This window comes from Amblyomma maculatum, chromosome 9 (assembly GCF_055883805.1).
Source record: "Amblyomma maculatum isolate TAMU_Amacu chromosome 9, ASM5588380v1, whole genome shotgun sequence".
Classification (NCBI taxonomy): Eukaryota; Metazoa; Arthropoda; class Arachnida; order Ixodida; family Ixodidae; genus Amblyomma; species Amblyomma maculatum.
Genome location: NC_139352.1, coordinates 64,431,126 through 64,447,442, shown reverse-complemented (window position 1 = coordinate 64,447,442; position 16,317 = coordinate 64,431,126).

Here is a 16,317-nt window from a genome sequence, read left to right as displayed (position 1 = left end):
GAAAAGGCAGATCAGGAAGGAAGCTTTCTTTGATAACTCAAGGGGCAGTGCCCTACTTTTTGAAGCTAGATCAGGGTGCCTTAGAACACGCAGCTACAAAAAGAAATTTAACAATGAAGATGACGCATGTGCTGTATGTGGTAACTCCAGTGAAACAATTGACCATATTATACTCTAATGTAATGGTATCCATCCGGAAGTCGATGCAGGCGCAGTTCTGGGGTTTAGAGATACCAGTGGCCGGGTGAATAAACCGGCGGTGGAAGGTAGCAAAAAACGACTGGAAGATCGGTGGCTTAAAAGCAGAAAAGTGACGTAATGTTAGTAATGTAGAAACAAAAATTTAATAAATAGAACGATGGTATAGTTAACCAATCTAAAACAATAATAAGGACATAGGGAGAAAAATGAGCATGATAGCTACTGCTACCACCCCGTTTCAAAGGGGACGCTCCTATATTCCATCCATCCATCCATCCACGCTGCGCATCTCTTTCTGAGAAAATGGTTCTTCGGTGCGCATTTCTTCTATAAGATCCGCACTGCGAAGATTCTAGGCACGCGAAGAAAGTTATTGCAAACGTGTATTGCAAACGTGTATGCTCCTTCATATGTGAGAAGCGAAAGGCGGCATGGAGAGGCGTCTCCGGTCGCAAAGATGGAACAGGAACCTTAGGCGCAGGATAGCAAGAGATAACAAAGAGATTGAAGATTACGCAGTAAAACGTTGCGAACAAAACTGGTGTAGTGGGTGTGACGAGATGGAAGGGGACATGAGCCTTGCCAATACGTGAAGCCTATTCAAGACACCTACTTGATCTTGACAATTCGAAAACTCAATAGGGCATAAGACTGACGAAAGCCAGACACGCGTTCGAGGGCACGGACGAGAACTCATGGCGAAACTAATTAATATGTACGTAGGTGACGCACTAACCTTACCCTTCCGGATTACGAATGACCCTTAAAGGGCCGCTGTCCAGGGTATGACATTTCAAGCAAAGGAGCTCAATGCTTTCATCGCATACCGGAGACAGTCTGTGCAAAATGCTACAGTGACACGCGCGCCGCAAAGCAACGAAAATACAAATCAAAGCTCTCTCATGCTCTCCTTCGGGAAGCCAGCTTCCCCGTTCCCTGCGCTGGCCCGTCGATTGGTTGGTTGGTTGTACAACTTTTAATTCCATCGGAAATGGGCTTCCTCTTCCCCGCCCCCGGCACGCGTGCCGGGGAAGACGGGGAGTCGTGCGCCCACGGATTAGAGGCTGGCAGGTAGCCCTTGGCTTGTTGCGGCCTCTTCCGCCAGATGGACGGTGCGAGCCGCAGCTCTGACGTATTTGCTGAAAACTACGTCCATTGGTCCGTCTCGCTGACTGACGGGAGAAGGATGGGCGTACACCACTAATTGTGTCCACCGCTCGCTACTGCACGCTTTTCCCTCGCCCGTTTCGTTTTCGCGCACGCGGACAGTACCACCACGGCCGCTCAATGGAAGCGCACTTGGTGCGGCCCGTCGTGTCGCGCCTCAATGCCTGGGGAAGCGCGTATTGGGAGAAGTTACAGTTTCCGCCGTGATTCTCCGCGGGGGCGCCACCACTTCAGGACAAAGCGCCGCCGGCACACCGGGCACGGACGAGCCGTAGAAATACACGTAAACACGCGGAAGGAGCGCGCTGGCTGGGTTGGCGCGTGTTATCGTTTTGACTATTCAGCATAACCGCGTCGTTCTGATAGTTCTGCATGCGTGTCATCGGTGCCTGTGTCAACAGCGTCTTAAGCGTATGCACCACCATGCCAGGCAACTGCTGTGTGCCGCTGTGCACCACGAAAGCAAGAAAAGATCGGTTACCATGAGTTCCCGTGCGATTCACAACGTCGAGCAGCATGGCTGAAAAACATATCTCGGGAGGGCTAGAATGGAAAAGGAAGCCGGTGGGAGCCGAGTGACAAGTCACTGGTATACTCACTGCACTTCACAGATGACGATTACAGGAAGAACATAAAACTGAAGATCCGCGGTTTCCTTCAGCTGTCCCCTCCGTGTTCCCGAACTGCCTACATTACAAGTTAAGTTACTCACGCGGGCTCATGTTGAGCCAAACAACCTTGAAAAAATTAATTTGCGCAGGTCAATAGCTTTATTTTCCCCACTTGTTATAGCTACACTTCATTTCCTCCTGGACAACCCCCCGTGTCATCCTGAAGCATGTGTGTTTCAAGATAGCTGCGCCACGATCACTTTTATGACGATGATATCAAAATGGTATGCCTTGCCCAACATCGCATAAGTGAAGCCATGGAGACACCAAGATGAGCCGCTCTATTTGTCAGATGACGAGCGACTCTCTTGGTTTGAGTTGGACTTTGCCCTATCGAAGACATTCAGGTCCAAGGAGGCACGTCGAAGCAAAGACTAACCAAACAAACGTGCGAAGCGACAATCATGACAACCAGATCCACAGTAGCGAAAATTAGGGACCTTCTTGATCACATCAAGTATCTTACAACAATGTCTTCTGTGTGCCTTACTAGTGCATTGCATTTACCCGAATCTTATTTTCAGCTTCCGATACGCCCTAAAGCAGGCTCTGAAAGCGGGTCTATAGTATCGCTTTTTAGCAGCCTAAGGCAATTCAAAGGCGGGGAACGACAAAGTTGACGCAAGGGCTGCAGTTTTCACCTCGGAGAAAATACTGAAGGTACCACTAGCAAAATGTATATATATATATATATATATATATATATATATATATATATATATATATATATAGACATGGATTGCTTGTTACTAATGGGCCAGAGTTAAATTCAAACAGGGGGTCACACAACTTTACCGATTATCTATTTTATTCCAACAGTTTCGGACGGTGGACCGTCCTTCTTCAAGGTAGAATTGAGTATCTATTCTCAATTCTACCTTGAAGAAGGACGGTCCACCGTCCGAAACTGTTGGAATAAAATAGATAATCGGTAAAGTTGTGAGCCCCTGTTTATATATATATATATATATATATATATATATATATATTGACTGAGATTATACACATTTTGCCATGCTTTGTGGAGGTTGGCATCTTGCAAGCATCAGTCTGCAAATGCACCTGTCACCAATAGGCAGCTATAAAACTTGGCAGTCGTGATTATGAAAGTACCTTGCCAACTGCCATATCACGTCTGCTGCGAGAGAGTTTTCGAGTCAGCTTGGATTCATTCATGTGTGGTGTGAACCAGCAGCTGACATAGAGTTAGCACCGATTGCATTCTTGGCTGGTTTCCTTGCACGTCCATTTGAAAAGAAAGTATACGAATAGTTTTACAGAATCTCATGAAACATTTTTATTTATTCTGTTTTCAGTGCCTGCCCGTGTTTTCATTATTTATATATTACCAAAGTTTAAATAACTTCTAGTGCTTAGTTTAGAGTGTCAATAATTTTATTTTATTAGCCCCCATCCATTTATTAACTTTGTGCCTTGTGATTCCTGCAAAACCCTGGACTTATCAAAATTCTTGATGATGGACGCCTAAGGTATCTGAAAATCACCATGCACATTTGTTAGCAAGGTGATGAAGTGCCCGCAGGTCATAAGAAGCAGCAAGCTATGCAACATGTTAGTTTCATTCCTTCTTCCCTATTGTGTGCAATTTTCGGAGTTGATTTGCGAGAGAGAAGACCGCAGTCACACTAAGGACCTAACCAAACTAATACGACCACTGCTGAGCAACTTAACAGGCAACACCAATCTGACAGTGGAAAAAATCACGCTTGCACATACACCTTTTTCGAGGAACGTTCTTCGCTTGTAAAATAAGCTTGCGTTTCTTCTGTGCATCCCGCGGCTTCAAAATCAAAAGAAAAAAAAAATGCCTGAGCTTGCGGGCGTGTCGTTGAACTGCATGGCTGTCTTGTGTTGTTTCTTTTGCAACACCTTGTGTTAGCTAGTATGTTTTGGTGATGGTACCCACTTAAATATTATTTCCAGTGAAAAGGGAGGAACAGGCTGAACAATAATGTTGAACGCTACATACTGAATTGCAAGTTTCCAGAAACGTGCACGCTGAAAAAATGGCCCCAGACCATGTCCTGATTTCAAGATTTCAATATCTAATACGTTATTACAGTGGTTGAAACGCAACTAAATTGGTGCGCACTCAGCGAAGCACACGACTGCCTCGTTCTCGTTGTAAACGGAAGACCACGAATGACTTGGAAAAGCCTAGTCATGATGACTTGCCGCTATCACCTTATCAATAGCAAACTTGCACATAGCATCACATAATGTGTGAAACGCCGCTTATAATCCTAAATTGAGCAAGCATCGACCACGCGGACGTCAAAACGAAAGCACAGCCACGGCCGCTGCGCGCACCTCTCCGCCCGGACTCGTCCCGGAGCGGTGGCGCCGCAGCGGTGGCGATGAGAACTAGGCGCAATACGGCTCTTCTGGACGACGCGACGGGCCGCACCCAAGTGCGCCTCCATTGAGCGGCCGTGGTACCACCATCACCAACACCTTTCTCCGGGTCTGTTCTGGGTGCTGCGCCGTTTCTACAGCCTTCCCTTCTTTCGCGCAACCTACCGCACACGCACTTCTTCCCGCTCGTCTGCAGTTCACGTTCATGACGTACGCGGGTGACGTTCTCCACAAGACGTCCCACCTCCCGCCAAACGCAGAGAAGGAAGGGGAATTTGGCTTACGGAGGCTAGACGACCGGGAAGGAGAAAAACCTCTGAGAGGGAACGGAATGAGAGGGAAGCCCATAATTGGTTGATTGCGGTAGCTGTAACTCTCATTTCAAAAACTTTTTGCGGCCTTGCGTTGTGGGGACGAAGCCTCACAGCCACCGCGGAAAAAAAAAAAATTCGACCGGAGGGTGGACAGTGGGCCTTTAAACGAGACCCTAGACACGCCGATCACGGAGGTGGAGGTTCGCGTCGAAATATTTGGCCTAAAAACAAAATCGGCTCCCGGCCCAGACGGAATCATAAACAAGGTTCTCCGAAATTTGGACAACTCCATCCGCACGCTCACCAAATACGTAAGCATCGTATGGGACAGAGGCCGCCTCCCACAACAGTAGAAGACGGCAAATGTAATTTTGATACCGAAGCCAGGCAAACCCCCGAAACTAGAGAACTTACGACCAATCTCTCTAACATCATGCATTGGGAAATTGATGGAGCGTGTAGTCCAAACGCGAATAACGCGTTTCATGGAGCTTAACGACCTTGGCCACACGAAATGGTTGGGTTCCGGCCCGACCTGTGAACACAGGACGTAATGCTCCGCTTGAGACACGACATCATAGAAAGCGAAACCAGGGACGCGAGGTCTAGGTCTAGACCTGACAAAGGCGTTCGATAACGTAAAACACGCGGCAATTCTTTCTGGCCTCCAAGAACTGGGAGTCGGAAAAAAAGACACGACTACGTAAAAGACTTCCTGTCGGGTAGAACGATAAAGTTTCAGGACATTGAATCCTCCACCGTCAAACTAGGAAGCAGGGGTACGCACGCCAAAAGGTTCGGTGCTGTTATGGTGGCTACCATAGTGCTGTCCCCGTTCCTCTTTAATGTTGCCATGCGAAACCTCCCGGCAGAACTGAGGAAGGTGAAAAACTTGAAATTCAGCATGTACGCGGACGACGTCAACCTGTGGGCCACCCAGGGGAGTGACGCGAGCATCGAGGAGCGCTTGCAGGCGGCGGCGGACACCGTGGTGTCCTACGCGGCCAAAAGGGGCCTCTCGTGCTCTCCACAAAAATCGAACTGTTTATCTACAACCCTAAGGCGCTCAGTGCAAACGCCGTATAAACATCAGCATAACAGTAGAAGGCCAAACAGTGCCGAAAGTCGAACAAATTAGGATCTTCGGGCTGTTTCTACAAGCAGATGGGTACAACGATACAACGGTAAAGAAACTGAACGCGTACACCACGCAAGTCACGGGTCTGTTCAGGAGAATCGCACTCAAGGGTCGGGGCCTTAAGGAACGAAGCCTCCTGAAACTAATGCAGGCTTACATCACTAGCCGCATATGTTACGCCACACCATTCCTAAACTTCAGATCAGACTAAAAGCAGAGAATAGACGCGCTCATCAGACGATGCGCGAAGAGGGCTCTAGGACTACCCATCTCGACCTCGACTGAACGCCTCCTCGAAATGGGGGTGCACAACAACTGGACGGAACTAGCGGAGGCTGTGCGCATGGCGCAACTAGAAAGATTGAGCAGAACCACCACGGGCAGAACCATCCTCGGCTGGGTGGGACTGCAGTCAGAGGAACAAGCGACAAAGTGGACATTCCACGAAAGTGCCGCGAATATATAATAGTGCCCCTCCCTACCTACATGCGCCCCTAAAAGAGGGCCGAGACGCTCGCAAAGAAAGCGGGGAAAATAAAGCCGGGGGAGGTCGCCTACGTGGACGCGGCTAGCGGGAACAGCGGGAAGTCGGGGGCGGCGGTGGCTGCGGTCGTCAACGGCCGCAGTGTACCCGCCGCCGCCACGTCCGTTACGAAATCCGCTATGATGTTGTCGTTGGCAGCTGACGACGCAGAACAGCACTGCCTCACAGCCTCGTCTACACGATCGTGTAGAGCGCGCAGACGATGCTGGCGCGATCGAACAGGCCGACTGCGGGTTCTTCACGATTCCAAAAATACGTCTGCACTAGGGCAAGATAGCAAATGATCCTCTGGCGACGCCGACGAGAATGGCTCGCACGGGCCAACACACGCGAGGTCGACGACAGTCCGGGCAAGTATCAAACTACTCGCCAGAAGTGAAATCATGAATGTCGGCCCTGTCAACGGGCGGCCAGCCATAGCGCGCCCGATTTTTCGGGCACATCGTCGACGCGTACGTTCTCGGGAATGAAAAGCCGCGTGTTTGCTCCGTGGACCACCGAAAACGACAAGGCACTTGCTCAATTCAGCCTGGCTCCGCTACTCGCCGTCTGCTGTCAGCTACATCATCATAGCGGATTACCCCGCATGCATCGCTGCATGCAAGCTCCCTATATCGTTCTGCGCTTTCTCAGCGGCCGCCACGTTGTGTACGGTAAGTTGTGTTTACAGGTGCTTCTATGGGTCGCCGTCCCAACTCGCACCTCCACACGTTTTACGGTGCTTTAAAAATACTTCGCCTCAGTAATGAGGTTTCATACTTTATTGATCTGTTGTAGGATGTTCATGATTGCTGTGCTGACAAACATCATAGTTGCCCCGTGAAATGAGAAAAGTACTTTGAAAATTTTGTTCCATGTATTCTTATGGCCGCTAACCCAACTTTTCACCCCCAGTCGGCCCAGCCTGGCGACAGAAGTGCCACCGCATCGTGCTTACGGCACAGACCGGTGTTGGTCTAAGAGAGAAAAAGGAACCGTAGTGGAGGGCTTCGAAGTAATTTCGACCACCTGGGTATTAACGAGGAGAGGGGTTGCTGCTCCTGGCCCTACGGGACTAGGACTTGTAGCTCCCCGTCGTTTGCGGCGGGGGGCTAGCCTGCCACCGATAGTTGCATATATTGTAAGCCGTCATTCTCTCACGTCATTCACGACCACGGCTGTTGCGATGCGCATCATTCTCTCTCTCTCTCTTATTTTTCTTCCTTTCTTCGCTATTTTGTTCGCACGAGACAGTGGAGGTGGCTCAGCTACAGAGCCAGTAGCAGGCTCGTGCATTTTCTTTTCCTTCTTCCTACAGTCGCAAAAACAACGTGCGCTCGCACAGCACACGGACGCCTCTTTATTTGGCCAATATCCTGCCTTTATTTAACTGACAAGTTTTATGCACATCTTTCATTTTTCTTTTTTTTTCTTCTTTATTTCTATCCCTACCACCTAAAAATTTTTACAAATTGTATGTTATCTATTTCATGAGTCTAATTCCAGATCATTTATTCATTTCTTGTAGCTACGCTAAACTCTGGTAAATCCTCCACTGTCGATAGACTGCATCAGAATATCCAGTACACTCTACAGTGGGCATGCGACACGTGTACAGAGGAGGGAAGAAGAAACCCAACGTGCGCCGAGCTACTGGTTGCAAAGAAGGCTTAGGATCACAGAGAGCAGTCACCTTTTAGTGCGATATGTGGACGGTGCGTTTGAAAGGCGTGCCAGAAAACGTCAACCAGAATGTTGTCTCTATCAACGGAAAGATATACGCGTTCAGCGCCAACCAAGCCAGCCGCAATCGACCAGCAAGGAAATTCATCGATGCCTTCGTTTTTGATCCAGCATCTTACAAGTGGGACAGGGTGCGTACACCGTCACCGCCCAGTGGAGGCCCATCAGGTGATCTCGGCGACACCGTAGTAGCATACGGAGACTGTGTCTATCTCTTGAAATGCCAGAACAAGCTTGTAGACGGTATGACCCTGTATCGCTTCGACACAAAGACCATGACTTGGAGCCGTCCCAGCGTCTCGGGCCACAATCCAGACGGGCGGATCGGCTTCACAGCGTGCGCGGTAGGACATCGGATGTACATATTTGGCGGATATCCTGTGGAAGCCACATTGTTGACATACATAGACTACCTGGATCTGGAGACCTTGCAGTGGCATCGGGTGGTTACGACTGGCGAGATTCCCCAAAGTCGTCTGGGCCACTCAGCTTCCGCAATCGGAACTCGCATGTACGTGTGGGGTGGATGGTTTATACGGTCTGGGCAAGGCGAAATAGGTGACAGCTGCGTGTATTTTCTCGACACGGTCACCTCAACATGGTTTCGCCCGCGCGCAGATGGCTTACCTCCCGAAGCGCGCAAGGATCACTCTGCCTTCGTGTACAAAGAAGAATTATACATTTTTGGAGGCGTGAGGTTCCGTCTCTGGACTTGCTCGGGGAACATCTACAAATATGACCCCGCGAAGTCATGCTGGAGCGAACTGACAACAAAGCGGCAAGGCCCATCACCCAGAAGGCGCTCAGGTTGCTGTGTTATTGACCAAAGAGTGTACATCTTCTCTGGAGTCGGTCGTTTTTCCAGCACGTGGTTCATGCAGGAGGTGCAAGAGTATGAGAAGCTAAGGGACCTGCATGTGCTAGACTTAGCTCCAACTCTGAAGACAATGTGCCTGCTGGCAGTCATGGATGCTGGCGTGCATGTCGACCACCTGCCGCCGGCCATTAGGAGAGAGGTCGTTGCTATGACTACCAACAGCAGTACTTTGTATTTGCAATAACTGATCGTCTGACGTAGCACTCATCACTGACAGAACGTCTGCGTCGGAACTGTGAGCGATAGGGACGGGACATGACCGTTGGATTGCCTCTCCCAAAGAAAAGTAATTTTATTTCAATCAACCTCCGATTCTTTCTGGACAGTTCGTACTTAAAAACAGCAGATGTCTTTGCTTTGATGTTGTTACCTTTGATGTTACCTGATGTTGCTACCTTCCTAGAACAAAAATAAATTAAAATTCTCAAATTTGTATGTTACCTCTTTTGAACTTAATCCCATTTAAGCTCGTCTGTGCTACATCTCCAGGAGTACAGACTTAACTACCCTGCACCGGCAATACTGGATGTTAGCTCGGCACTGCATATATGCGAAACATGAAGCTGTCAGGAAGTAGGGCTCATTATTCTGTAGCATTATATTTGCCGTGGATATGATGAGCGTTTATATGTATTTCACTGCACTGCTGGAAGGTACAGTCTTTGTCAACAGGAGGTCGGCTCCTAAGGCATCTTGTAGCGCTCCTTTAGCATCCGTGTCTCTCATTCTATTATAGAGAGTAAGGCAAAATACGTTTACGTTCGAGAGATCCGGAACATTGGGAATGAATTACGAGCCACACGCCGTTGCACAGAAGCAAATCGCCTGGTCTTGACAAATACTGTGCTGTCAGCAGCAAACGTTTGCGGGATGTCCAGCGCGTCTCGAAGCGGCGGAAAACAAATCGAATGACTACAGAAAACTGCATTACTGCGCCATCTGTCGCAATTGCGCCCGATGACGACGCTAACGGAAAGTGCGTTTGAAGAACGCTTTTTTTTTTTTTTTTTTTTAACCGTCGCGGTGGTACAGTGGTAAGACGTCCGACTACTGTGCCGGTGTAGCCTGATCCCGACCGCCGGTGGCTACATTTCGATTTTAGGCGAAGCGAAGAGGTGTCCGTGAGTTGTTGTTGTGGCTGTAGGAAGAAGGAAAAGAAGATGCACGGGCCTGCTATTGACTCTGTAGCCACCTCCGCTGCCTCGTGCAGACAGAAGAGAAAATAGAGAAGAAAGAAAAGGAATAGGGAGAGAAAGATGTGCGCCGCAACAGCCATCGTCCACCACCGAAGCGGTGGTGGGTGCAATGACAGCCTACATCAGATGAAACTTCGGTGGCAGGCCAGCCCCCGCCGCAAGCGGCGGTGACCCACCTGTCCCAGCCCCATCAGGGGTTGTGCTACGTTAGAGATCTCTATGTGGTTGAAATTACTCCATAGCCCTCCACTATGGCTCCTCTTACATTCCAATTTCACTCCCTTCCTTCCTCCCTTCACTTACGGCGCGGTTCCGGTGCCCATAGAAAGAAGTGTGACAACTACTGCGCCTTCTCTTCCTATGAAGCAAATATTATATCAGTTATTATTTATATTAGCAGCAGTGATATCATCAGCCTGGCCGGCATGTCTACGTGTCTGAGTTTCATTCGGAAGCTAATTCCCCAATCCCCTTCAACCTCTCAATATCTGCCCTCTTTCCGCGAGTGGTTAGTGAATTTTCGTTCGTTTCGAAGCACTCACCCTTCGTTCCCTGTCCAGCAACCGCTCAGTCTTCTAAAAAACTAACCCCGAAAAGGAGAAAGTAGACCACCTCGGCGCGTTGGAGAAAACTTCGTACCACAGCGTAAGAATAGAAAGGTGTCTCAACGAGCTCTCCGCAGGTGGCACAGAAACCCTCGCAACTCCAGGCGCTCCGACGGATGACGCCACATGACTGCGGGACGCCATGTGGTAGGAAACTGCGGAGTGAAGTGGACAGAAAAAGATGTTAGCAAGAAACTATTGAAATATTGGGGAAGTATACATTGAGAAGTAGTGAGAAATAGTTTGAGCACAACTCGGCGTGCGGCGGAACTGCGAGACTTGTGCAACATTCGGAACGCAGAACAAGCGGTGCCGTTGGTGCACCTTCCTACAGCGTACTCCGCACGTGGCTCTGCTTCCCCTGATGGGGCTGGGACAGGTAGGTCACCGCCGCTTGCGGCGGGGGATAGCCTGCCACTGATTTTTATCTGTTGTAGGCCGTCATTGCACCCGCCACCGCTTCGGTGGTGGTGGACGACTGCTGTTGTTGCGCCGCGCGTCTTTCTCTCCGTATTCTTTTTCCTTTCTTGTCTATTTTCTCTTCTGTCCGCACGAAGCAGTGGAGGTGGCTCAGCTACAGAGCCAGTAGCAGGCCCATGCATTTTCTTTTCTTTCTTCCTACAGCCACAACAACTGCAGTTGCTGGCTCATTTGCGGTCGACTCACTGACACCGCTGCCAGTCGGCTTCAAGTAGCAGGTTGCGAGAGCCTAGTGTCCAAGAGTACGTTGAGTAAGGCACAAGAGCTGCGCGAGTGACTGCGGTTAGTTCACCTGTCCAGCTGCAGGAATCATTTTGTGGGGTTGCCATGAGCATGCTGTTCAACTTGCATCTGCTCTTCTTGGGTACAATAAAATCACAATTGATCTCCTATAGAGTATGTGTATATGCTAAGATGAAATTAATTAGAGGAAAGGGTTACTGTGCTAAAGGCTTCCGCACTCGTTTTTCCTTTCAATGAGATTTCTTTAGGCGTACCCGGGTGCCCGCCGTGATGGCGCAGTGGTTAAGATACACGACTCCTGTGCCGGGGTAACCGGATCGGTCCCGACCGCCGGCGGCTGCGTTTCGACCGAAGCGAAACGGAGTGGCGTTCATCTGCTATGCGACTTTGGGGCACGGTAAATATCCTCAGGTGGTCGAAATGTTGGTGGTCCACTACGGCTCCTCTTTCTCTCTTTCTACTTTCACTTCGTCATTCCTCCCTTTCATTACCGAACGCTTCAGTTGTCCACAGAAAAGTGTGAAAGATACAGCGCCTTCCCTTTAATTGAACTAACAATATTTTATTATTATTATTATTGTTAATAACCGAGTTCGACCGAGTTCAAAGGAAGAGGGAAAGAAAGACGCGCGCCGCAACAACAGCCGTCGTCCACCACCTAAGCGGTGGCGGGTGCAATGACGGCCTACAACAGATAAAAATCCAACAGATACCTGCCTCAGCCCCATCAGGGGAGTGGGCAAGTGTCCACAGAAAACTTGTGACACTACCGCGCCTCTCCTTTGTTATAAACCTATTTATTTATTTTTAGGCTTGGTTTGGTTTGTGCGATTTAAGGTCACAAAGCGACTCAGGCTATGAGACGCCGTAGTGGAAGGCTGCGGAAATTTCGACCATCTGGGGTTCTTTAACGTGCACTGACATCGCACAGCAACGGGCGCCTTACTTTTCGCCTCCATCGAAAAGCAGTCGCCGCGGCCGGGATTCGGAACCGCACCTTTGGGCACTGTAGTCTAGCTCCTTAACCACTGCACTACCACGATGGGCATTTATTAATGCGTACGTATTAAGTATGTATGTTTCAAGGTAGTGTCACCAGGCGTTTGTCATCAAGGTTACGTTCAATAAAAAACGAGGGGTAAAAAAAAAACGAATGGTTGCACAAATGAGAGAATGAAAAATTCTCGGGGGGTGGAGGATTGTGGTGCATGAAGAGTAATAAGGTAATTAATTAGAGCCAATTAAATCAATCAAACGACGGGTATGTCGTGTCATCAGCGGCAGGATTTCATTAGAATGAAACTAGTGATAAGAAACGGATGGCTGCGCTTTATAGAGGATGAAAAAATCTCGCTAGGGAAAAATTTGGAACACCGGAAGCATTCTGAAGTTCGATCCGGAGAATGCTTAAAATGTCAGACATGATGCGATCTTAAAGAACCTCCATTGAGAAGTGAGTGTATGGTGTCTTCGACTGATTGCACTCGTGGAGGTTTCTGCGTACGCGTGCTCTGCCACCCTTGTCTGCCACACGATCGGCCGGCTGCCACTCGTGCATTGCGGTGCATTCGGGTGAGACGTCAGCAACACAAGTGTGTGGCATCGTGCCATCATGGAAACCGACGGTGCACCGTGGTGCAATCCCGTCTTGCAGCGCGCCAGCAGAGGCGGCGGCAGGTGATGCTGTCGACGCAGCCGCATTAAGGCAAATGACTTTAATGGCTTTTGCTTTGCTCGCGACCACAATCGTGTCCGTCCGTTTTTCCGTAAAGCTTTAGTTTGATCATCAGTAGTGTAGTATGCCGTACCTTGAAATAAATGATGACGTCATCATTGGTTTAGTATGTCGTGTCTTGAAATTAATGATGACATCATCATTGGTGTGGTATGTCGTGCCTTGAAATAAATGATGACGTCATCTGTGGTGTTGTATCCTACCTTGAAATTAATGATGAAGCCATCAGTGGTGTAGTATGTCGGGCCTTGACTAGTGACTAACTTCTACTAACTAAGTGACTATTACTAATTGATCATAACTAGTCATGAGTAATGACAGAGATGACCGTGACTATAACTTCATCACATGGTGACGTCACGACTGGTGATGACATCACCAGGCGATTCACGCATAAACGAAGCTGACGCTACCGGCCGTTCGACTCAGGCATCCGTGCGGCGCTTTTCATTTGCCGCTTCCTCGAACGCCGCAACACACAGCATATAGAAGCAGACGCAGTAGTACAGCAGGCATCAGCAGCGTTTTAAATTGGTTTACAGGAGAAAGAAAACTGGCAGTGGTTTAGCTCCTGTTAAACCTAGCTGAGCTGCGAAAGCAACAGCTGCACCCGTCATTGCACCCGTCATCGATTCAGTAGTGGCCGAAGGACCCCGCCGGGGTGGTGCAGTGGTAAGACGCCCGACTACTGTGCCGGAGTACCCGGGTTCGAACCCGACCTCGGTGGCTGCGTTTCGATGGAGGCGAAACCGAGTGGCGTCCGTGTGCTGTGCGATGTCAGTGCACGTTAAAGAACCCCAGGTGGTCGAAATTTCCGGAGTCCTCCACTACGGCGTCTCCCATAGCCTTAGTCGCTTTGGGACGTTAAACCCCACAACCCAACCCAACCCAAATGCTAATCGGAAGGATGTTCAAAACACCTTTAGATGTTCTTCGCCCAAGTCAGCTAATAATTGGTTCACGGGAAGAGAGAAAGGCGCAGTCTCAGTCACACTTGTTTTTGTGGACACCTGAACCGGACTTTGACTTGCAAAGATTTTGACCCCACACCAAGCAAAGCAAGGCTGAGTTCTCTGCTCCTTGCTACGAATGGATTTTCCTCTGGTCCTGCTGGAAGTCCTTCCCCTCACTGGACAGCAAGAGCTACACGGCCCAGGAGTGAATCAATTTTTGCAGCCTGTCGAGAGGTAGTGAAGGGTGGCAGTTCCTGGCCCTACGGGGTTGGGACGGTAGGTCAACGCCGCTTGCGGCGGGGGCTAGCCAGCCACTAATTTTTATCTGTTGTAGGCCGTCATTGCACCCGCCACCTCTTTGGTGGTGGCAGTGACGATTTTGTGTATGCGCAGTCGAACGCGGTGTGCCAGCTGCGTCTTTATTCGGAGTGTAGCCGTTGACGGCGACCGCTATCGGAATGCTTCTCGGCGAACCCCGAACATGCTCATAACAAGTGGCGACGAGGAAAGAAGTCAAGCAATTCAAGTTCATGTTCGATTGTCCTCCGCCCACTTCTGCGCACCTGAGTTCGTTCCTCTGCTACTGTTGTCAAAGCGCATAATGTTCAGCAACCTTGAATCGTTCGACGGAGGTGACGGAGACGCGTTGCTCTGTACGTAGAGTGCGTTAATGCCTTCTTCATCGCGAATGACTCTACAGAAGGGAAAAAAAGTCAGTCGTCTTTAGTTGCTGCGCACAGAAGACGTATGATCTCTTGCGTGGCCTCGTTAAGCCCACCCAGTCAAAACAAAACCTTGCAAGATCTTTCTATCCTGGATGCCCATTACTGCCCCAAGCCATCTGCGGTCGTGCAGCGTTTCAGGTTCCACACGTATGTTCGCATGGAGGGCGAGTCTGTCTATAATTTTGTGGCATCGCTCAAATGCCTCTCTGAACACTGCAACTTCGGAACTGAGCTAGCAAAAAGATGAGGGCCCGCGTCGTGTGCGGCATCAATGACACAGCCGTGCAGACTAGGCTGCTCTAGGAAGCAGACCTTATATTTGAAGACGCCGTAAAAACTGCGTTTGGAATAGAAGTCGCGAAGATACTGGCGAGACAGCGAGCTCAAGCAAAAATGCGCTCTCCACAAGTCGTGGCATCAAAGGAACATGTCACTTGATAGCGCTGCGGGGACGCACACCTCGCGACCGTGTGTAAGTATATCAGCAGTCCGTGCAATTACTGCGGGAAGGAGGGACACATCGATCGAGCGCTTTTGATGCCGATTTGGAGCTGGAGACCGCGATCTCCCAACCCTCTTTGTCCGACTACTGTTCCCAAGAACGCGGGATCGAATCCCTGCCTCGGCGGCAGCTTTTCGATGGCGGCAAAGAACAAGGCGTCCGTGTGCTGTGCGATGTCAGTGCACGTTAAAGAACCCCAGGTGGTCAACATTTCCGGAGTCCTCCACTACGGCGTCTCTCATAGCCTGAATCGCTTTGGGACATTAAACCCCACAAACGAAACCAAACCAAACCAATTGAATCAGATGCTGCCGTTTCAAGGAGCAGCTATTTCATTTCGACAAAAGCGAACCGCAGAAGCCTCCATGTGCTTTGCATTGTCTGTGTAAAGACTCCAGGGAGGTTGGAATTTTTGCGGGGCCCTCCACTGCGGCACCACCTTTTTTTAGCTACCTGCTTCCTCCTTTTCTTCCGAGTTCGTACGGGCGCAAAGAAGTAGGTTCGCGCTTAATACGGACCAGAAGGCCGGGTTTTGTGGTGAAGGGTGGAAGTTCCTGGTCCTACGGGGCTGGGACGGTAGGTCAACGCCGCTTGCGGCGGGGGCTAGCCAGCCACTGATTTTTATCTGTTGTAGGCCGTCATTGCACTCGCCACCGCTTCGGTGGTGGTGGACGACGGCTGTTGTTGCGGCGCGCGTCTTTCCCTCCCTCTTCTTTTTTTTCTCTTGTCGATTTTCCCTCTGTCCGCACGAGGCAGTGGAGGTGGCTTAGCTACAGAGGCAGTAGCAGGCCCGTGTATCTTCTTTTCTTTCTTCCTACAGCCACAACAACAACAACAACCCGAAGGTCATCTGCAAATTGGCGCGCCC